The sequence below is a fragment of the Meriones unguiculatus genome, chromosome 2, assembly GCF_030254825.1.
Source record: "Meriones unguiculatus strain TT.TT164.6M chromosome 2, Bangor_MerUng_6.1, whole genome shotgun sequence".
NCBI lineage: Eukaryota > Metazoa > Chordata > Mammalia > Rodentia > Muridae > Meriones > Meriones unguiculatus.
Window position 1 is genome coordinate 161,483,639 of NC_083350.1, and position 22,233 is coordinate 161,505,871.

General features: G+C 45.4%; 1 protein-coding gene across 2 annotated transcripts in view; it reads left to right on the plus strand.

Moving 5' to 3' along the window:
• Nucleotides 1-2,917: 2,917 nt before the first annotated feature.
• Smad9 (SMAD family member 9) overlaps nt 2,918-22,233 on the plus strand; it is a 45,343-nt gene continuing 26,027 nt past the window's right edge. The window contains exon 1 of one of the 2 annotated variants that reach the window (XM_021647807.2): nt 2,918-3,313. The gene's annotated coding sequence lies outside the window, so the exon portion shown is untranslated. Of the gene's footprint in view, nt 3,314-3,932; nt 4,091-22,233 lie in introns of those variants that run through there. The other variant, XM_060378329.1, reaches the window with a different exon arrangement.

The window sequence follows — 22,233 nt, forward strand, 5'->3', positions numbered from 1 at the left end:
GGAGACGGAGGATGCCTGTGCAGCAACTCACCAATTTCAGGGTCAGAGAACTTCCACGGGGACCCTCATCTGCCCTTTCCTCATCTCTATGGGTGCTGCATCCATAGAGACAGGATGGGACCAGGAGCCTAGAATAGAGGCATTCATGCTCACTGCTCAAGCTTACTGGAATTTCAGCTTAGTCCCATCCTCCAGCACCTCCCCATGTCTTCCTCCTGTTGCGATACCTGTGTTCCCATGCTGGTCTTGAAGGATATGCACTTCCCCTATTAGATGACGCTTCCCAGAGGCCAGTGTCCACAAAGTCTAGGTACCAGATGCTCAGTGAAATTATCGATAGTCATGGACCAAATGATGACTTCGAAGTAAACTTCTGAGGAAGGCAGGAAAAGCATAGTGTTAGGGCAGTTACAGAGGAAATGCAGGAAGGAGTCTGCTCTGGCTTGACTATAAGATGTCCCTATAGCCTCTAGCCTCATGCTCAAACACCTTGTCTCTAGCGGTTGCCCCAGTTTTGGGTGGTGCCGGTCAGGATTTTGTCAACTTGACACATGCTAGGATGATCTGGGAAGAGAACCTCAGTTGAGAAAATGCTTTCATTAGGTTGGCCTGTAGGCAAGTCTGTAGCATTTTCTTAATTTGTGAGTGACGTGGGAGGGCCCAGACTGTGGGTGGTACCACCTCTGGGCAGGTGGTCCTGGACTGTAGAGAAAGCAGGCTGAGCATGCCATGGGGGTTGATCCAGTCAGCAGCCTTCCTCCATGGCCTCTGCCTCAGTTGCTGCCTCCAGGTTCCTTCATGATGGACTGTAAGCTGTGAGATGGAATAAACACTCTCATCCCCAGGTTGGTCTGGGTCTGTGTTTTATTGTAGCGACAGAAAGTACCTAGAACAGGAGGCTTTGAAATTAGGGGGGAAATGGGATGTGGTTGTCAGATGTGCCATAGAGAGGCTAAGCACTCTAGGCCATTCATCCACCTGCTAGGGTGGTGAAACCAGCTGCTTCCAGCTCCAGCTGCACAGCTACAGGCTGCTTCCAACACAGTGCTTTTCCACAACAATGGACAGCAAGAGTGGAAATAAATCTTTCCTCCCTGACCTCCCTGCTCTTAGGTTTTCAGTCACAGTGTGTAAAAGCAATGCAGATATGTGAAAGGAGTGGATGGGCTGGGAATAGGTACAGCCGTGAGCAGAACCACTCCAAAGCTGGACCAACTACGGGTACTAGAGATGTATACAAAGCCCACGGTGGGCATCTTCTGACCATCATGGTGAATGTAAGGCAGCTTTCTGTCATTATCACAGAATACCCCTGACAACTGAAGCAGCGCAAAGGCTATTTTGGTGCTCGGTTTCTGAGATTTGCCCTGTTTGTTTGGGCCTGTGCTGGGAGCATGTGACCACCAGAGAAGGAACCGGGACACCTACATCCTCTTCAGTTTTATGTTGTCAGTAAGCTAGACTTCTCTAACAAACCCACTTACCAAACAGCACCTATTGGAGCCCAGGTTTTTCGTACATAGATTTGGGGGATGCTTTAGAGCCCAGCTGTAAACAGATGGGGGCAAAGGAGCTGACAGGCAAAGGAGCTCAATCTTTCCAAGAGCTATTCTCTCCCAGAAAAGGGAGATTTTAGCTGTGGTTTTCAGATCCCTAGCCAAAATTATAAGGGAATTACCACCAAATCACAACTGCTGACAGTCTGGTTTCCTGTGCATTTCCATAGCATAATGCTTTGGTGGAAGAGAATTATGGTCCTATTAAATGATCAAAAAATGGCAGAAAAAGATAGATCAGAGATGGGGATTCTCATAACCAGAACAGTCAAAAGAATCAGCCACCATGAGTGATCTCCTCCAGGGTTGGTATTCACTCCTTCTTGAACCCTACCAGATCTTATTTTATCTCCCTAACCTTTAAGGAGTAAAGTCCAGAAAAGGCAGAAGATACACAGTCAGTCAAAGGCCCACCCCACCCCTATCTCCAAGAGAATTCCATCAATTCACAGCCTCCTCCGTGACAGAAGCATGAGCAGGCCCAGCAGAGGTCTGCCAAGGCTTTGTGCTCCCCTGGAAGGAGGAAGCTGATTGACCCATTTCTTTTTATAATATCATTTCTGGAAGAGAAAGTGTGGGGGGCAAACCCAGAGCCACGAGGTATCAATTCAGAGAACATAATAGTTTTCTTGCCTCAAAGTACATACAAGGCACAGCCCTCATCCGGTCCATAGCTTTCAGAGGTCCCCACCATCGGACAGTATTTCTTTTGGGAGTGTCTTCCTCTCCCAGGTCTATTGCAAACCTAATAACCTAGCCTGCAGCAGGATATAGGAGCCAGGTGTAGAAAGACTTTCAATTTGAAGTTAAAGCGGCATTTAAATTTCTGCCATGTGTTTTAAGCAAGGAGCTCCTCATCTCCCCTTGGATGATGAGGCAAAAATACCATGTTCCTGAAAGTGGTGGTTTTAGGATCAGGAAAAGAAGTTCAGCTGAAGGGCTTTCCTTAGTATTTCAAAGGTGCCTTGGCCTCTTGGAGGATGTGTGCACGCTGGGGCTGCCTGAGGTGGCCCTATACCATCCCCTGCCTCTTTGAAGACCTGTAAGGTTTGGTGGGGGAATCAAAGGCCCTCAGTACACCAGTGCCACTCCCCAAGAGGCATTTCAGAGGCAGACAACCTAGGAGACAGCTAGGCTGCTGGACAGGAAGGTTCCATGTGCCTGTGATGTATATCTTGAGTAAATTAGATAGTATGTATTATGCACTGGATAAGAAATCACAAAACCTACATTATGACAGGACTAGTTTCAAACTCTGCTCGCCATTCAGGGGGGGTCAGATTTTCTTGGGCCGGTGCCAGTGCAAGCCATGCCTCAGAGGAACAGCCAGCCAGTAAGTGTGGCCTCCAGAGACGCGCATGGTTGGTGGTCCTGTCTGCCTCTCTCGGGGGACGGCTCCCTCCCCCTGCTGCCTGCGCTCCAAGTTGGGTGGACACTTCTGGGGATGACCTGGAGACCCCGCTGGCCCTGAAGACGCAGCTGCAGGCTCTATGCGCAGGGCAGGCGGGTGCGCGGCTCGGCGGGGCGGGGAGCGCTGGCGCGGCCAGGGCGCACGGCCCCCCTCCTGGCTGGGGCTGCACGCACGGCCGCCTGGCGCCCTTCCAGCGCGGCGCACTCACGCGGGCGGCCGAGGAGGAGGCTCCAGCCTGACTGACGCCTCTGGAGCCGCTGTCTCGCTCCCGCCGCCGCCCGGCCGGCCCCTGCAGCTACCGCGCAGCCCGAGTGCGCGGGGAGCACGCGTGGCACCGCGGGGACAGGTAAGCGTTGCCATGCGGCGGGCGTGGGCACTCAGGAGGCCCCTGAGGTCCTCGGGCATTGGACTTAGCACTCCGCGGAGCCTGGGTGGTGCGTGTGGGGTGCGAGGGCTCCCCGGGCAGCCTGGCACCTGGGACCCATCTCGCGACGCATGGCCCGGGGCGTGGGCAGGGATGCGGGATGCGCGTGGGCTGAGTGCAGAAGGACGCACACTGTCCTGCATCCGGGGACAGGCTCCGGGGAGCCCAGCTCTGGGAAGTAGCCCCAGCTGGGGAGCGGTGACAGTACAGAGGCTAGTGAGAGTGTATGTAAGGGAGGAATTGTGACTCTGAGGGAGATTTTAAAACTCCAGGGCACCTTTGGCCACGAGGGCTTATTTCATATTTCTGCATTTTTTTTTCGTCTTCTCGCTTGCTTACCTTTGAGGCTCACACAGTGAGAGAGAGAGAGAGAGGAAAAAAGTTAGGAATGTTAAGTGTCTGTAGCTAGCGCTTGGGTTGTGTTTGTCTTCTCCCGGGCCTACCATTGGGTGCCAGCGCTGCGCAGACGGGAGGGGGCGAGGTGGGGACATATGCAGGCGACTGACTGACGCCGGCCTTGCGATGGGGAGGAGGAGCGTGGGGAACCTTCTTATGGGTGGCTAATGGCCACACGTCTTCTCACTCCCCCTCTCCCCTCCCTCCCTCGACCAAAGCAATTGAAAATGATAGTTCTGAGGTCCTCCGTTGGTGTATTTCGGGACCGGAATTAGTACTCCTGAGAAATAGCCTACAAATGAAGTGAGTCTCGTTTTGGAAGCAAATTGTATGTAATTCGGTCGAATGCATGCCCACAGAACACTAGGAATCGTTTGCAGTGGACCCAATTTACTATGACCGGTCCGTGGCTTTCTGGGTTTCTGTAAAAATGTAGTTAGCAAGGAGAGTGCAGAATAGCGGTAGAGTCTTGGGCCTTAAATGATGGCCCTTCTTAGGCTGTTCCTCGGGAATATTTGTGGTTGTGAAATGTGCTAGCATGCCTGTAAATGAGGGGGAATGCCTTCCGATGTTTACACGTAAAAACTATTCATCTCTATTTTAAAAGGAAGTGAAAATACAGCCCCAACACGCTCTACAGCAAATGACCAGGATTCAGTGCTCTCTTGTAGGAAGTCAGGAACATGATTTTGGATCACGTTCAAGTCTGTGGTTTGTTATCCAAGGACATCCCAGTTAAGAAACCGGTGTGGTAGTTTGTAAATAAGGAACATTTAAAATCTGATAAGATTACCAGAGCGTCAAATAATATTTCTGAAAAATAAATAAATAAATAAAAGCTTGTAGTGGTAAGGCAGCTTCCTGCAAGCCGCTGCTTGCTGGGTCTGTCCTGACACTGCGGGGGGGGGGGGGGGGGGAAGGTGCGTTTATGTTTGAGTGGCTGGCCTTGTCAGGGTGCCTCCCCCCCTCCACACACACACCAGGTTTGAGCTATGCTTAGGAGAATGCTTGCAGAGCCTGGGTCCAGCCAGCTTGCTTACCAGTAGTGTTTTCTAAAGATCAAAGAAATTCAGGTTACCCCTGAAGCACTTGTCAAGTATCTTAAAGTCAGCATGAGACACTCGGTGTTTTCTTTATCATATATATACATATACATATATATATATATTTTTCCTTTTTACTGACATATTTCCCAATTAATGAGCAAACAAGAAAATATTCACCACTATCACCGACCTGGTAACCTCAGATGAAGGAAGAAAAAGAAACATTCCCATTCTGTTTTATAGGGAAGTCCACCACAGATATCTAAGCACGGAATGAGTGGTAAATCTGTGTATCCTTTCTGATCATGGGGTCAAATTAGAGGAGGAAAAACAACAACAGCAACAAGAAATTATCCTTTCCTATAAGTAAAGAATTCAATATCAGTTTTACAAATAATTGAATTCTGAGAGTGCAACGTACTTTGCCAAGTTGGAGAGAGCCAGTCGCTGCACCATTAAGGTAGCTGACTGTGTCTGACGTTCCCTCTCTACTACAAGAAAACAGTTTCGTCATCCGGGTCTGCTTTAATAGGATCCAAGTCATGCTTTTCCTGGGGTATGCTCCCGTGGTGGGAAGGTCACAGTTAGGATATAAATATTCTTGGTTTTTATTTTTCAAAACATGGCATTAAATCCTAATATCTTAACAGAGCTTAGTGCAAACTTTTGTTTATTCTTGTGCGCACTGAGGAATTCAGAGATAGATGTATCTGGAATAAACCAGTAAACTGGGTGTATGCTGAGAGCGTGGATCCCCTCGGATTGTCGTAATTCTGGATTACTGGGGTTTTATTCCCTTTATTACTGTCGTTAGTGAGTTGGAAAGGTGCCTAACTTCTGTTTGGATGGTGGGAGCAGGCAGTAGTGTGCTGTGTTAACTTAATGAATGTTTGTGTAAGAACAGGGATGTAGCAAAAATAAGCAAATATTCCCCAGCAGTGAACTAACCTTTAACTAGCCTTTAAAAGCAAATATTCCTGTAAATGATGTCTGTGCCAACCACAGTCGTTAAGATTTTAAGGTAATTGCCAGCATTAAATGTTATCAGGGCCACAGAAACTCGGTGTTCATCTTGATGCTTCTTCACCCTGGTAGCAGTTGAGCCCTGATCCCCTTGTCTGCCTCACGTGGGGTGTCCTCTGCCAAGCTTATTTCCCCATGAGTCCCATTGCAGCGACAAGAGTGAGTTACAGCTTCCCATGCAGGGCTTTCCTCTCACCTGCCTATGTCCTTGAACTTAGAGTCAGGCCCAGGATGCCTTTTCCCTTTTTCCTTATCTCCCTCCAGATCCCTGTATTTGCTGGCCAAGTCCCTCATTTTGTCCACTCTGCCCACATGGTGGAATTTTTTTCAGTTATCCTTAGAGGTGGGTGTTCCTTCTATGAGCCCTTTGCATCTCCTGTGTTGCTTTGCATAATTTGCTGGAGCACTAACTCCTTGCTCTCAGGTGATCCTTCCATGATCATGAGGGGACTCAGTTCATCTACCCTTTTTAATGCCTTTACTGCTGACGGCAGTGCCTGGCTCAGGACTCAGTCAATAAACATTAATTAAATGAAAAACTCTCTTTATTGAACCTGGGTCCCCTCTGAAAAAAACAAAAAACAAACAAACAAACAAACAAAAAATCTATAAAAGCATTTCACCCACAGACTTAAAAGTCCATCTTTCAAGAAGCCAGTGTGGAAGCCAGCAGAGGATTTGTGCAGAAGTGAGAAGCATCGGCCCAGAGGGAAAGGCATCCTGAGTTCAACCCAACCCAGTTCTCACCCTGAAACTACCATGGCAGAGGGGTACAGCCAGGAAAGCCCGTGGCAACTGTTACTGCGCCAGAAATTTTCTGTCTCAGATTCACTATGTACCCAATGGGAGCAATTTAGAAAAAATTTAGATTTTAATACAATACAGCTACCACAATAAAACTCTAATGTGATTAAAAAAATGGATGACATAATCCAGTGGTCCCCCCCTCAAAACTGATGATGTTTTTGGTGTGTATGTTCAAACTCCTGATTTGAGCTTTTACTTCGTTCAAGCCAGATGCTAAAGGGTCCTTAATATGCATTGAGGTCTGCTCACTGTCCTAAAATGGAGTTAATGTGCAGCAGTGTGTGTGAAAACTAGAATCTGTGTGAATATTGTGCCTAGAAGATACAATTGAGTGTACAGTTTTAATTGGGAAGCTCCAGTTAACTCCCGATTAACTTCATACGAATCAGAGATGCTGTATTTAAAAATTTAAATCCATTTCAGTTTAAAACAATGTCACAGATATTAAGAGAAGGGCTGTAAATGTGTCTGGTGTTCTGTCCATATTCAAGTCAAAGGGAACAAGTCTAACCCGTGAAATAAATGTCGAGGAGATTTACACAGCTCTGCTGTTTTTTATAATCAATGTTTGAGTTGTCCTTTAAAAAAACACTAAAAACAAAACTCTCGCTGCCTCTCTGTTTGCCTCTGATCTCCTCCCCATCCAATTCATTTTTTTTCCTTTTGCCTGTTTCTCTCTATTTGCCTCATTCTCTGCCTTTCTCTCTCTTTGCTCTTTTCTGCCTCTCTCTGCCTTTGTGTTTGTCTCTGCCCCTCCCTCCCCCTCCACTTCCCTCCCTCCCCTTCTCCTTCCCTCCCTCCTCCTGTCTCTTAGTTATTTCAGAATTTCATACATGTGATCTGATCATACGTACCCCTCCTCCCAACTCCTCTCAAATTCACCCTCACATCTCTGCCCACCCAACTTTGCATTTTCTCTCTTTTTTAATTCATCCTCTCAGTTTGTGCTGCCCATATATACTCTTGGAAGTGTGGCCTTCCACCACTATGGGTCACACCATTAAAGAAGACTGACTGGCCCTCTCCCAGGCACTGTGTATCAACTGCTAATCATTGTCTCCTCTGCTGGGGTGGGACTCCATGCCCACCTCAATTCTCCATGTTGGGATTTTTCTCTAAGGTGGACTCTTGCTATGCATCCCAGGCTAGCCTCAGATTTACAGTTGATCTTTCTGCCTCAGCCTCTCCAGTATGGGATTGCAGCCCTGTGCCACCAGGTACAGCTGAATTGTGATTAGTATCTGAACACCTATAAACTTGTAAGTTAGAGTGCTTGCTAAGAGGGTTTGGAGATGGTGGGCATGTGGACACTCGACCAAGAATTTAAAGTCACTGATTCAGGGATGCTTTTTAGACGAATCAGATCTTCTGCCTTAAAACCCAGCTTTAATCTGTAGACTCTCTCCCTCTACAGGGCCTGGTGCTTTTCACTTTAACTCCTCAACATCCTGTTTGGGGTGAGTGTGTACATAAGCATTTTCGAGCTCTGTGGAAAGCACAGAGTCAAATGTGCATATCATTCTTGAGGCACACTTGATGTGTGATGGATGCTCACCTGAAGTATTGCTCTTTAAACCTTTGGAGCTAAAATTGTCTGGCTTGGCAATACTGTCTTTCAGAAAGTAATAACAACAACCCAGGAAGGGATCCAACAAGCCTGCCTATTTTCTGCTTTGTGGTAGAATATTTGACCCCTCTCATCACTCATGCCTCATTATACATTAATGGGTTCATCTCTTTGTTTTCTGAGAATCAAAGAAGAAAGAGCTGACATTTGGGAGGAGCAGGGGAAAGGGCAGGTGATTTTAAAGCTAAGGCATTAGTGCGGTTAGGATGGTGTGAGCCTTAAAAGGGCAGGGAGTGTGGTAGAAAGTGGATTGGCAGATGTTTCCAGGAGGATGTATGTCTCCTTGGCCTGGCATTAGCAGAGTACAAGGTCTGTAAGTCACAGGAAGGTCTTGCAGACTGGCCAAGGAAATACCTTAACCACCATCTTGTCTGTGGGGAAAATGGATTTTTATTTGCAAATGAGCCATGGAACATAAGTGCAAAGTGAGACCAGCAGTAACGAGCCACTGACTACTGGGAGTGATGATTGTCATTGGCAATAGAGACTGTGTGGAGCCAAAAACAGTGGCAGTGAACAAGAACTGTGAGAAAAGATGTCAGGTCCCAGGAGCCTCTCTCTAGCTGTGTTTTTATTGACCCTCACTGTTTTCTAGTAACAGTTGAGTTTCATTGTCAGGACTGAGAGTTGGGTCAGAAGTTCGCCTTGTCGAAAGCTTTGTGTACATGAATGCTTCCCTGTGGCTTACTGACTAATTATGTGTTTTTACAAATTGGCCGTTAGGTGCTGTCTGTGTTTGCGAACAATGGCAGCTGGTACACTGATGTTATTTCAGAGACGTGGCATTCTCTCTGCTTTCCATTTTGATTATATCTAACCCACTGGTAAAACATTCTGTCTAAACAGTTTTTGGTTCTTCAGAATATTGTGTTGATTTTTAAATGTGAGGCTATTGTAGGTGCAGCTTCAGAATGTAAGTGCGGGGGGTGGTATTTATTCTTTGCATTTTTTTTAACCCTATAACTAACTACTACATCCGAATTGCTTATTAGGCCCCAAACCAGGCTGGGGAGGCAGGTACTACACAAAATAAGAAACAACATAATAAAATAAAATAAAATCCTCTACAGACAAGTTCACAGAGAGCAAGGAAGCTCAGAAAGGCAAATATCAAGATAGCACCCTAGGGGAGCTATGGACCCAGGGTAAGGACCAGTCCCAATCTAGGACCTGGGCTGCTCTAAGAGAGCGAGGGCTCAGCTCTAAACAAGACATCTTGACTCACTCAGCCCAATCATAGACCCAGGTAATCCCTGACTGTCCTTGTTTAGTTTCTGCCTTCACCTGCTCTCCTCCTCTTCCAAGTAGCTTGGGCCGTGGTGAAGAGAAGGTTACAGGGATTCAGGGTCAACCTTAGACAAGGAAGAACTATTTCATCTTAACCTGTGGCCAGAAGAGAACTTTCAAAGGGTTGGAATGGGAAGGTTTCATAACAGGCGGACAAGGAAGACAGTCTGAGATGCAGTTGTGCTTCTAATGGCCACATTGACACTCAGGAGGGGAGATTTGGTGGTGGTTAGGCACCACCGTTTCTGAGCTTCCCTGGACAGCAACCTTAACGTGGTCAGTGGATGAACTGTTTGTTTGTTTGAGACAGCATGTCACTATGACACCAGGCTGGCCTTGAAATTGGCCTCTTCTTGCTTCAGCCTCCCAAGTGCTAGAATTATAGGCACATGTTACAGGAACAGGCACATGAGTTATTAGCGGCTCCCCCACCCCTCAGGCAGCCATGAGTTCAGCTGCCCTCAACATGCACATCTGTTGAAAAGCATTGAAATCTTATCTGTAGCCATTTAAGCCTTTACAGGGATTCAAATGCAAGTTGGCATTCTACAGAATACCCTTTAAAGCAGATAAACTATTAAACGCCCAGAAGAAGTAGTGTGTATTGTGTAAATCTGCCTTTTAAAGGAATGTGTTGTATGACGCTAGCAAAGTGCTGAGTTTGAGAGGGAAGGTTAGGCTGAGTGCATGAGATTTAACAAAGCAATGGTTGTGTCATTGCTAAAGCCAGGCTTGGCCCCTCACTCAGTTTACATTTGTTGATGCCGTGGTGGCCTGGCCATGGCTTTGAAGAGACCAGCAGCTTTTAACAAATGCAAGGATGAAGGCACCCTGTTTGATGCTGTAGGAGCCCAGTGCTCAGGAGAGGAGCTAACTGCGGCCGCCTGGGAGCCACTGGGGAGGGTTTCCAGGAAGTAGGCTTCCTGAAGGAGGGAGCAACGGGGCTGGCGATACAGGTGAGGAGGTCAGAAGGTGACGCTGAAAACATCAGCGCATGCACACACCGCCTCACTGTGTTAGTTACATCTGTTTTATTAACCTTTCCTGCTTCATCTCTGATGTGTTCTGAGGTGGGTTTTAATTCTTTTTATTTATTTATTATTTTATTTTATTTACTACTGCATTGAGGCAAACTAACTCGTCTCAGGGGATCCAGTGTTCTCTTCTTCTGGCTTCTGATGGCACTGGCTCCGTGTGGTGCATATACATGCATTCAGGCAAAACACCCCATACACATGAAAATAGAAATAAAAAATTTTAAGTATATTTTTAGACGAGCTTCAAATATCTAGTTGTGTAGTGTGATGTAAATTTGGTTGAACCCATAATATTTTCAGGTGGTCAGCTCTGCTGTACTCCTGTTTCAGGAGGCACTGTATAGTCAGTTTTATGAGCGAATGAAGTTCTGACCGTATGAATTTCCTGTCTGATGTCTTAGAGGTTCTGAAGTACTGGCAACTGTAAATATCACACTGTCTGCGTTTTCCACTCAGAATACTTACCTTTGTCTTAGGAAAGACTGTAATATGTTGTTTTAGCTGGAGAGCGTTTTAAAAAGACTTACTTGTTTTGTGTTTCTGACTGTTGGCCTGAATGTATGTATGTGTGCCACGTGGATGCAGTACCTGTGGAGGCCAGAAGATGGCACTGACTCCCCGGGAACTGGCCTTTCAGACAGTCTGACCTGCTATGTGGGTGCTGGGAATTGAACCTAAGTCCTCTGCCAGACCTCGCTTTCTTCAACCCTGGCTGAAGAACTTCTAGAGTTTACATCATAAGACAAACCGAGAGAAAATAAAGCTGAGCAGTATCGATTAAGGCTGTCTAGAGTTGCTGTCAGCTGGTTCTGAGGTAGGAAACCGATCACATTAAAAAATGAATCTCTCTGGGGTTTAGTCCATAATTCCTCTTTCCCTCCATGTTGAAGCAAAAAAAAATTTTTTTAAATGGCACTTTGCTCTAAACCCCAAACCACCACCATCAGAGAAAATTGATATGTTTACATGAATCTGCATTTAGTGGGAGGAAAGGATCTGAAGGGCAGGCAGAGCGCCAGCGCTCACGGGCCTGGGATGCCCTTCAGAGAAGCTTTGAAAAGGAATTAACCTACAGGACTGGCTATCGAGAAGGTTCCCCAGCATTTCGCTTCATCAGCCATTCAGATTTCTATGTAACCATGACACATTATTTTACAAGAATTAATACTTATTAACATTTCCAATTCTGGCAGAGATAGAGGAAGAAAAATCTCTTGACTCATAACAGAGCACGTCATTTGAGACCTGGAATGAAACCTTTCTTTATCACGTACAAGACCGTATTTACCATTTTAGCCATTTTTGAGTTTAAGCTTGATGGTAGTAAGCACGTTCGCTCAGTGAACCCATCACCACTGCCCATCTTTGGAACATTTTGTCTTCGTAAATGAAAACGTGATGACTTTTGAGTGGTTCCCATTTCTCCTTCCTTCCCGCTCTGGTCACCTCTCTCCTCTGTACTGTCTTTATGACACTCTAGATTTGCCACACAGGATGGCGTATGCCTCATTGTTTGTCCTTTACATCACCAAACAAGGTCGTCTACCTTGTGGAGTGTGCCTTTCTCTTCTCATGACTGGGAAATAGATACCTCAAGAGTGTGTGTGTGTGTGTGTGTGTGTGTGTGTACCTCTGTTTACCTGAGCATCTGTTGATAGACACTCAGTTGGTTTCCACCTCTCAGCCATTGTGAATCAAGCTGCCATGAACACTGAGCACTTGTTTTTAATTTGGGGTACACATCTAGGATTGTTTATCACACTGTAACTCTGTGAACAGCTATGAAGCGTGTCCTCGGTTACCAGGCCATTTTGCATTTCCACCACAGAGCCCCTGAGTCCACTGTCACTTTAGGTGTTCTGTCTTGCTGCTGGTGGCCCTTCTGACAGGGAGGAGTCACACCTCTTTGTGTTTCGATTTGTGTCTTCCCAGTGCTGTGGCATTGAGCACCATGGGCTTACTTGCCAGGTTCGTATCTTCCTTGGAGAAAGGCGTTTTTAAAGCTGGATGCTATGGGAGTGGGGACATAACCAGTTCCCGTTTCCTGAGAGGCTGAGGGCTCGTTTAAATCTATGAGTTTAAGACCAGCTTGGTCAACTAACAAGACTCTAACTCAAGAGAGAGGGGAGGGGCTGGTAGGGAAGGGAAGGAGGAAAGAAAGAGAAAGGAAGGGAGAAAAATAAATATCTAAGTGGTTTCTCCACTTTTTTTGTTTTGTTTGTTTGTTTGGTTGGTTTTTGTTTTGTTTTATTTCTTTCTTTTCTTGAGACTAGGTCTCAGTATGTTGCCCTAGCTGGCCACAAACTCACAGAGCAGAGTTCTAAAGGCTGGAATTAAAGGGATGTCGCTACTCCCATATCCTGGCTTGGTTTGTTGATTTGTTTGTTGTTGCTGTTGTTTTAAGACAGGGTTTCTCTGTGTAGCCTTGACTGTCCTGGACTCACTCTGTAGACCAGGCTGGCCTCGGTCTCACAGAGATCTCCTGCCTCTGCCTCCCACTGGAGTATTCTATATAGTTCAAACTCATAGAAAGATTTCCTCCTTCCAGAATTACAGGAGTGAGATAACACAATTTGTGCTTTTCTCATTTTGTGCTGGTGTTGCTGCTATTGATTTGCAGGACTTTATTCTTGATGGTAATTCTGTAACAGACATATAAATTGTGCAGAACATTCTAGACAAATGTCATGTCTTCCCCCATTCATGTATTGCATATATTATATGTATAATATATATCCTTTATTAAGAGTATTTCTTGAGTAGAATTTAATATTAAATGACATGTTGATGAAAAATTCAAATATTGAAAAAAAAATTTCCCGCTTCTAACTCTGAATAGTCATTAGGCAAACTGTGGCTACATTAAAAGGCATATACACCACATAACAGGTGGCAGTCGCTGTGGCTCAACACTGGTAATGCAGTGCCTGGTCTTCAGGTGACTATGGTGCTGGCCATTTGGCTTTCATAGTTATGGGAACATTTATTAGTGAGGGTAGGCAGTGGCTGTCTCCAGTGTCATTGCCTTTTCTCCATAGCTTCCCCCCCCCATTTAAAACTACCTTAAAAGTTCAAAAGTATTGTAAAGGAGGCCAGTTAGTAGCAAGAATTTTTAAAACCTGGTTTCATTTCTGCTTTTGAAATACTGATGTAGTTTTTCGGAAAGTCCAACTGTAAACACCCAAAATCCAAAGTAGTGAAAAATAAATATAAGGCATGTTAGATAGGAGGGCCATCGAGTTAGATTGGAGGAGTAACAGGAATGACGTTGAGCTAACTGCTGAGGAATGAGCCTCGCCGGGGGTTCCTTGACATGAGTTTAGAGTCTGCCCTCTGCGGTACCCCTGGCTTCTAACCACTAGATCCCAATGACATCTTTCTCCCCTAGTTATGACAACCAAGATGTCTTCAGCTGTTGCCTGTTGTCCCCTTGGAGACAAAAACTAACCTTGTCTTTCCTCATTAGGAACCAAGATATGTGTGGTAAGAGGGTCTGGGTTCTCCTAGCAGAGGACAGAGGTGCTGAAACAAGGGGCTGGTCGGTAAAGGACACGATGGAATCAGCAGTTAGTATTTTTGAGTATTTATGGTTGATGACACCAGCAGCAGGTGTTGTCACTTCAGTGATGATACACATTGGTTGAATGATACAGAAATGAGTAAGAGAATTGCTGTCCGCAAACGCTTTTTCAATAAAATAAGTGATGCTAAAATATGTATAAGATACACAACATTTGGGGATGCCACAGATGTTTGTGATATCTGAGATGGCATTGAAGGATGTCCTTGCAGTGTGCTTTGCGGACACTCATTGACATTTAGTTTCTGAGTGGAAAATTAAGCCTGAAGCAAAACCCTCCAGGGTGCTGTCTGTGCACAGGGGAACTCAGTCCCCAGCTGAACCCAAAGCTGTGGTGATTTCATAGGACAATTATACATTTCCTGGAGGTTTAAGCAGAGCAATTAGTGCCCGGCAATCCCAGAACAATGCAGTTTTAGGACTGTTTGTGTACTTAACATATTGTTTGATATGGTCACCAGGGCAGGCTGCCATTGTCATCAGACTCCTGTCAATTCAGATTGACAGCGCAGTGTTGATTTGGAAAGTTATACAGTAAAAGGCACACTTTCCTCCTCTGGTTAGCAATTCCTCTATCGACTCGAAGTGGCTATGCCATAATGGAACCTAGACACAGATTGGACCAAATGGCTCAATTTGTGGAATGGCAATAGATTGCTTAATGTCACAGCAGCAATATTTGCGATTATGGAAAAAAAAAAAACACACCACAATTATTCAGTGGCAGTTTACATAAAATATATGAACAGTAATGGCACATGGCATGCTGCCAGAAAGATTAACATTTGAAATATTTGGCATTGAAAAATAACTGTATGAAAATTGCATACTAATATGTTACAGTGCACCACAGGCAGCCACAGCCATTGCCTCCAGGCATTATAGCTGGGTCTCGAGGTAGCGCTAATCCTAATTTTCTGAGAAAGTTCCAGATTGATTTCCAAAGTGGTTGTACAAGGTTACATTCCCACCAGTAGTGGAGGAGGGTTCTCTTGTCTCCACATCCTCTCCAGCATGCGTCATCCCTTGAGTTTTTGATCTTAGCCATTCTGATGGGTGAAAGGTGGAATCTCAGGGTCATTTTAATTTCCATTTCCCTGATGACAAGGATGGTGAGTATTTCTTTAAGTGTTTCTTGGCCATTTGATAGTCCTCTGTTGAGAATTCTCTGTTTAGCTTTGGGCAGAGTGCAGGAAACCTTATGGAAGAAGGGGGAAATAGAAAGACCTGGAGGAGACAGGAACTCCAGAAGGAGACCAACAGAGCCAAAAATCCTGGGCCTGGTGTGTGTGTGTGTGTGTGTGTGTGTGTGTGTGTGTGTGTGCTGCAGAGACCGATACTCCAACCAGGGGCCATGCATGGAGAGGACCTAGACACCCTGCTCGGATGTAGCCCATAGGCTGCTCATTTTCCAAGTAGGTTCCCTAGTAAAGGGAGCAGGGGCTGTCTCTGACATGAACTTCTTGTCTCATGCCCCTCCTGACACAGCCCTGCAGACAGGAGGAGAACCATAGTTTATAAGGCAAAGACCTTTTCCTCCTCTAGCTGCTTTTGGTCTGAGTGGTCCTAGATCATGTTACTACCAAAGCCTGGGATGCTGTCAGCAGTGGGGTTTAACCATCCACTTCTGCTGGGCAAGTGTTGCAATAACTGTAACCAACCATCTGCAGGGAAATGGCCCACATGGGCAGCTGGTTTTTCACTTAGTAATGGGTGGCTTCTGGGGCATAAGCATCCATGAAGAGTACTGTTGTTTGAACTTAAATTTTAATTTTAAAAAGTGTGTGTGTGTGTGTGTGTGTGTGTGTGTGTGACTGTTTTGCCTGTCTATCTATGCATCTTCTGCATGCCTGGTGCTCAAAGAAGACAGAAGAGGTTGTCGAATCGCCTGGAACTGGAGTTACACACCGTTGTGAGCTGCCATGTGGGGTCTGAGAAGTCAAGGAACCAAGGTCCTCTGCAGGAGCAGCCAGTGCTCCTAACTGCTAAGTTTTCTTTCCAGCTCCAAGCTTTAAAAGCTTTGGAAATATGTATTGATTAGCTTACCTGTTATGAGCAGCCCTTGTGGCTTTTTCATGTATCCTTTCTTTTAGCTGGCCCTCTCTCTGCTACTCTCTCCCTTCTCTCTGCCCCCATCTCCCCTTCAATCTCTCTCCGTGGCATTATTTTTTTAAGCTTGAGAGTATCTTAGCTGGTACTTTCTATGTGTTGCCCTGTCTCCTCTTGACTTCTGCTGTTCTTCTGACTCCTTACCGTGTAAAACTCTAGAGTTCATCTGGTGACAGATCTACATAGGAAGGGCTGTTCTTTCTGCGTGCTGACTGACTTCCTGGTTGTCCTGGATTCAAGGATGGCCTCCTGTCAAGGGGTCAGCCATGACTTAATTTGAAAGGTAGTCACCCTCCTTTGCACCAGATGTTTCCAACAAGAGTTAAAATCCTTCAAGTCAGTGATACAGTCAAGCCTCATTATCATATATACATATATAATTTTAACAATACTGCCACCGTCATTATCAACAGAAACATTCCTAGCCCGCTTTGCACTCTGTCCTACTCAGTGTGCTCATCTTACTTGAGTACATACTGAGTTCACTTATCGCAGTACAGATTCACTGCTTTGTTTTGTTTTGCTTTTTAATGTCTAGAATTCTTTTCCAAAGAAGAGACTGTCAGGAGGTGGCTGTTTATGTGGCAGGACTGTGGTGACCGAAGGAGAAAGCAGGCCAGGATGAAGTTACCAGGCAGAAGCACTAGGGCGAGAGAAGGTGCCATCTCACCCACAACCATTACCTCCAGAGAGGTCCACGTGGAGGGAAGTGGCAGCCTGGAGGTGCTCCTGTCCATGCTGTAGGATTCCAGCTTGGGTCTGGGAAGTCAGAAGGGCTTTCCTCTGGGTGCCAGTTATAGACTGTGGGTCTCCACAGGCTGGGAACAGGGAGGAAACGCCATTGCTATGGAGCCTGTGCAGAGGACTTGGAGTTAGTCAGACTCTCCTCACTGTGATGTGACAGCTGACAGAGCTGTAAAGAAGGAATGGCTGCTGGGCTGGTGATGTCTGCGGTTCCAGTCCATTGACGCAGAGAGAGCATGACGCGTCACAGCTGCTCACATCACGGCTCTCGGAGTACAAGAGAGAGACAGTGCCTCAGCTAGAGAGCTCCTCTTTTCTCTTCTTGTTTTCCATCTGTGCCCCAATATGGAGCAGTGCCAACCACTCAGAGTGAGTGTCCCGAGCTTTGCCAATTCTGTCTGAAAACACCCTCTCAGACATGCCAAGACACATGCTTTGCTGATCTCCTAAGTACTTTCCAGTTCATTCAAGTTGAGACTCCAGATCAGACATCTCAGGCTCTCTTCACTGCTGTCTGCATTTCAAATAAAAATAAAGGTTAAGCCAAACAACACGCTCCTCCTCCCCCAGCAAACATTTAACAAGGCCAGAAGTGGACCCCAGTGTCTTGTATTATGTTTGTAAGACTCAGAATTTGAAGCAAGTTGATGGCTTCAGAATTCCCTGCTTAGGAGGTGAAGACGTGGCCCCTAGCGCTTAGTGGGGTCACTGAAGGGTCACTGTGACTAAATCAAAGAATGAATGAAGTGCTGGGAGTTACCTCAAAAGGCTTCAGAGAGTTTTCATGGATTTTAAGAGATAATAGAGTTTTTTGGGTTTTTTTGTTTGTTTGTTTGTTTTGTTTTGCTTTTAAAAAATTTTATGTGTATGAGCGTGTGCCTACATGCATGTATATGTAACATATGCATGTAGTGTTCACAGAGGCCAGAAGAGGGCATCAGATCCCACGGAACTGGCATTGCAGATGGTTGTGACCTGATTTGTGGGTGCTGGGAAATAAAACTGGGTCCTCTGCAAGAGTAGCCAGTGCTCTGAACTGCTGAGGCCCCTCTCCAGGCCCAGTTAAGATGCTTCTGAAGGCACTAGTACCAGACAAAACAGTGCTCATTCTTTGGGGCACTTACATTCCTCTGAGGACCAAAGTGGGAAAGAAGTGAAGTAAATTTTAACATGTAAACATGACTTCTGTTTTAACAAAAAAAAAAAAAAAGAAAAGAAAGAAAGAAAGAAAGAAAGAAAAAAGAACAAAAAAAGAAGTCCTGAATAAAAAAATAGAGAATGCTTAATTTTTTTTTTAAGTCTCTCTCCTTTGTACTGTGGGACCATTGACCATGTTTGGGCTGAACCACAGAGAGAAGCAAAGTGGAGTGTGGGGAGGAAAAAAACATAAATGTGCACATGTGCATTAAAGTGGAGCTCGTTTGTTCCTAAACACACACTGAGAAACACAAGGTTGAGAAACAGAACCCAAGCTGAGACGGACCGATGTACAGTGGGGAGAAAGTGGAGTTGCCTAGAAAACCAGCCTCAGTATGTCTATTGAAGAAGAGTGAGAAATACGTTTTCACATTTGACCTAAGATACTCTACGTGGTATTCTCTGATATTTAGAACAATACAGTTTGTCTTGTTTCTGAAAGCTGTGCTGGCAATGTTTGTTTGTTGGTTTGTTTTACAAGGGGCTTATTGACTTCAGCAGTGAAATAATACTGCCTGTTTACACAAGAGCTGGTGCAGCTGTAAAATTCTCGAAGTTTAAAGACTCCAGGTGTTTTGATGGGCAAAGAGCTTTATAATATAAAGTGTCTTCAATACTAATTTGATTTGTTCTGCAATTTGCTGACAATGGTCCTTCAAGGCCCAACAATGATACCTAAGCTGATGAGATGGGCATAGTGTACTTTTAAGGTTAGAAGTATGTTTTGGAAGTAAAATGAGATCTCTTAATTCTGCTGACAGGCCTGCATTAGTAACAACCAAAAAAATTAGATACATCTTTAGCAGTTAACTCGAATGACAATAAGGAAAGGCCTCAGTAAGCATTTGCTGAAGAGAAGGCTATTTATCTCTCAAAAAAGCTGAATGTGAAACAGGTTTTGGGAGATGGAATTATACTTTTACATGCATTGTAACTCACTTCATAAGATAAATAACATTCTCCATGTTTATATTTGTGGTAAGCCCGGATTTTCATGGGTTAGATTTGCTTGGAGTCAAGACACCTTCTGTTGCGTAAAATCTAGTTTATTCTTTTTGGGGTTGCTAAGGTCCAGAATTTTTTTTTAGGGCAATAGTTATTCACAAGTTTATAAACACTGCAGTAAAAATAGGTTTCCAAGGACCTCAGATTTGCAATTCATCGATCATTCATGTAGAAATACTTGGCTTGAACGCTAGCCACCCTTGAGAATGTGGAATGTTTTCTAAACATGTTAAGAGTTCTGGATATGCTAGGGAGACAAAGGCCTGCATTGCGTGGAATGTGAAGATATAAATTCAAGTGCATGTGAAATTTCCATCAACATACTCTAATATAAATCAAGAAGCACTTTTTTGAGTCAGGTCTAAGTTAAGAGGTCCTGGCTGGGTTTTGCTATGAGTTAAAGGTGTTATGCAATTCTTCTGTTGAGTTTGGGCTATTTCACCAAAAAATTATTCTCATTGTCTGTCTGTCTGTCTGTCTGTGCAGTGTGTGTTACATGTGGAGATCAGAGGTCTAATTTAATGTCCACATTTAAAAAAATTATATGTATAAGTATATAAATAAATAAATATATATATATATATAGTATATAAGCATATGGGTGTGTACATAAGTGCCCCTGTGAGTAACTAGTGCCTGTGAAGGCCAAAAGAGGGCATCACATATCGTGGAACTGGACTTACAGATGGTGTACGCAATGAGCTGTCTGTCTGTATAATACGGCCACTACCCACTTTGGACTCCACAGGTCTTGGGAAGGAACTAAACACGCAGCCACATTTTTGAAAAGGTAACGTTTTTAAAAAAGATTTTGAGAAATCTATCTTTACAGGTTTTCTTTTTGGTGTGTGTGTCTACATGTTCATCTGTGCTTGTGTATCTGTGCTGGGGAGTGTGCATGCCGACATGTAGTTTTGTGGAAGCTACAGGGGGACAATAGGTATCTTCCTCGGCAGTGGGCCTCAGGGATCCTCTTGTCTCTGTTCCCCCAGCACTGGAACCTCAGATCCATGCCACCCTTCTAGATTTTATACGGCTGGTGGGGGCTGGTCTGAGGTAGTCAACATGCTTGCAAGCTGATCACTTTACCAACAACTTTCCCTCCACTCCCCAGTCCTCTTAAACCCACGCTGGTGATCAAACCTAGGGCCATGGCCAAACTGGCTCACTGTTCTACCTGTTCTGCTGAGCTATGCCCTCCCCTTCTCTGTAGTCTTAACCAGAGCTGGATTGAGATCTGTGGTGCCTCAGAGCGACTAATTGGATGCCACCACTTCAGGAAGTGCAGGGGAGGGAAGAGAAGGGCCAGGAATTATTGTTGATTAATAAAAAGCCTATTCGGGAAGAGGTCCAAGGGTAGATTTTCTTCTGGAACTCAATTGGTGCTTTGAGGAACCAAGGCCAGGGCACTCCCCACCTTTCTGCACATCTCAGCTTCTACTGCAGTTCTTCTGAGTTGGGAGAGACTTCCCAGCTAATAGAAAATGCAGGGTGTAAAGCTTTTCTCCCCAGCTTCCTTCCCTCCCCAAGGCTGAGAGCATCACCAGCTCTATTGACAGGTTGCCCTGTTGCCCTTCCTGACTTCTTTAGGATGCTTAATGTACAGATGCTGAGTGGAAGGCTCATGGCCAAAAAAATTTCAAGAGTTGTTTTTTTCTTCCCACATGAGGGCCCTGCCTACTTGAGGAGGAAAAGTGACTGGTTTCTGTTTTGTTAGTCTGCAGGCTGTTTTCGAGGCTCATATGTGCTGAGTACCTGTTTGAATAAGGTGCTTCTTTATATCCCTAGGCATCCCCAGCCTCCTAGTCCCCCTACCAGCCTTCTTAGCCTTCCCAGCCTCCTCAGTCTTGCCACCAATCTTCCTAGCCTCCCTAGCAACTCCCCGTTATCTTAATTGGGGTTACTATTGCTGTGAAGATGAAACCATGACCAGAAGCAACGTGGGGAGAAAAGGGGTTTATTTCACTCACAGTTCCACGGAATAGTTTATCATCCACATCAGTGAGGGCAGGAACTCACACAGAGCAGGAAGCTGGAGGCAGGAGCTGATGCCGAGGCCATGGAGGGGTGCTGCTTACTGTCTTGCTACCCTGTCTTTCTCGGCCTGCTTTCTTATAGAACCCAGGAGCACCAGGCCAAAGATGGCACAACCTGAAATGGGCTGGGCCCTCCCACATTGGTCACTACTTTTAAAAAATGCCTTACAGCTGCATCTTACAGAGGCATTTTTTTCCTCTCTGATAAACAAGGCGTCTCTGATGACTCTAGTTTGTGTTATGTTGACATAAAACCAGACAGTACACATTACCTACATCAGTTCCCATTTCCTCCTCTTCTCTGTTCCCTTTCTCCCTCTCTTCATTTTTTTGCGAAATGAATCATCCATTTATTTATCTTTTTTAAACTGGGGCTCATATAGCTAAGAACCCAAAGATGGCTGCGAACCCAAAGATGACCTTGAGCGCCGGAGTCTCCTGCCTCCATCTACTGTACACAAGGCTGGGAATGCACAAAGTCGCACCTGGTGCTATGAAGCACTCCTTCCTACTGTCATTCCTCCCCGTCTGTAGGACGGCCTATCCAAGCTCCTTCTTGAAGTAAAACACGGCATACTGCGTGGGTCCTGTCTGCCAGCTGCCGCTGCCCTGCCGAGCCCCCCACCCCCACCCCACACAGCAACCTTTCGCTGCAGCTCTGCTGCTCAGTCTCTGTTCTGTCACATCCTGTCCATCTTCATATCAGCCTCCATGGGGACCACTCAAACTTAAGTCAGGACACATCTCTCCATTGCTTTTTTAAACACGTTCAGCATTTCTTCACACTTAGAGTAAGCCTATTTTTCACAAGTTGCCTTCAAGCCCTAGCCTGGGGTGTCCCTAGTAACTCCCTTGCTCACTTTTCAGACTTTCCTTCATCTACAAAATGGACCAAGTCCTCACACCCTGAGCCACATTCTTGGCAGTCTTCAGTGCTCATCCTTTTGG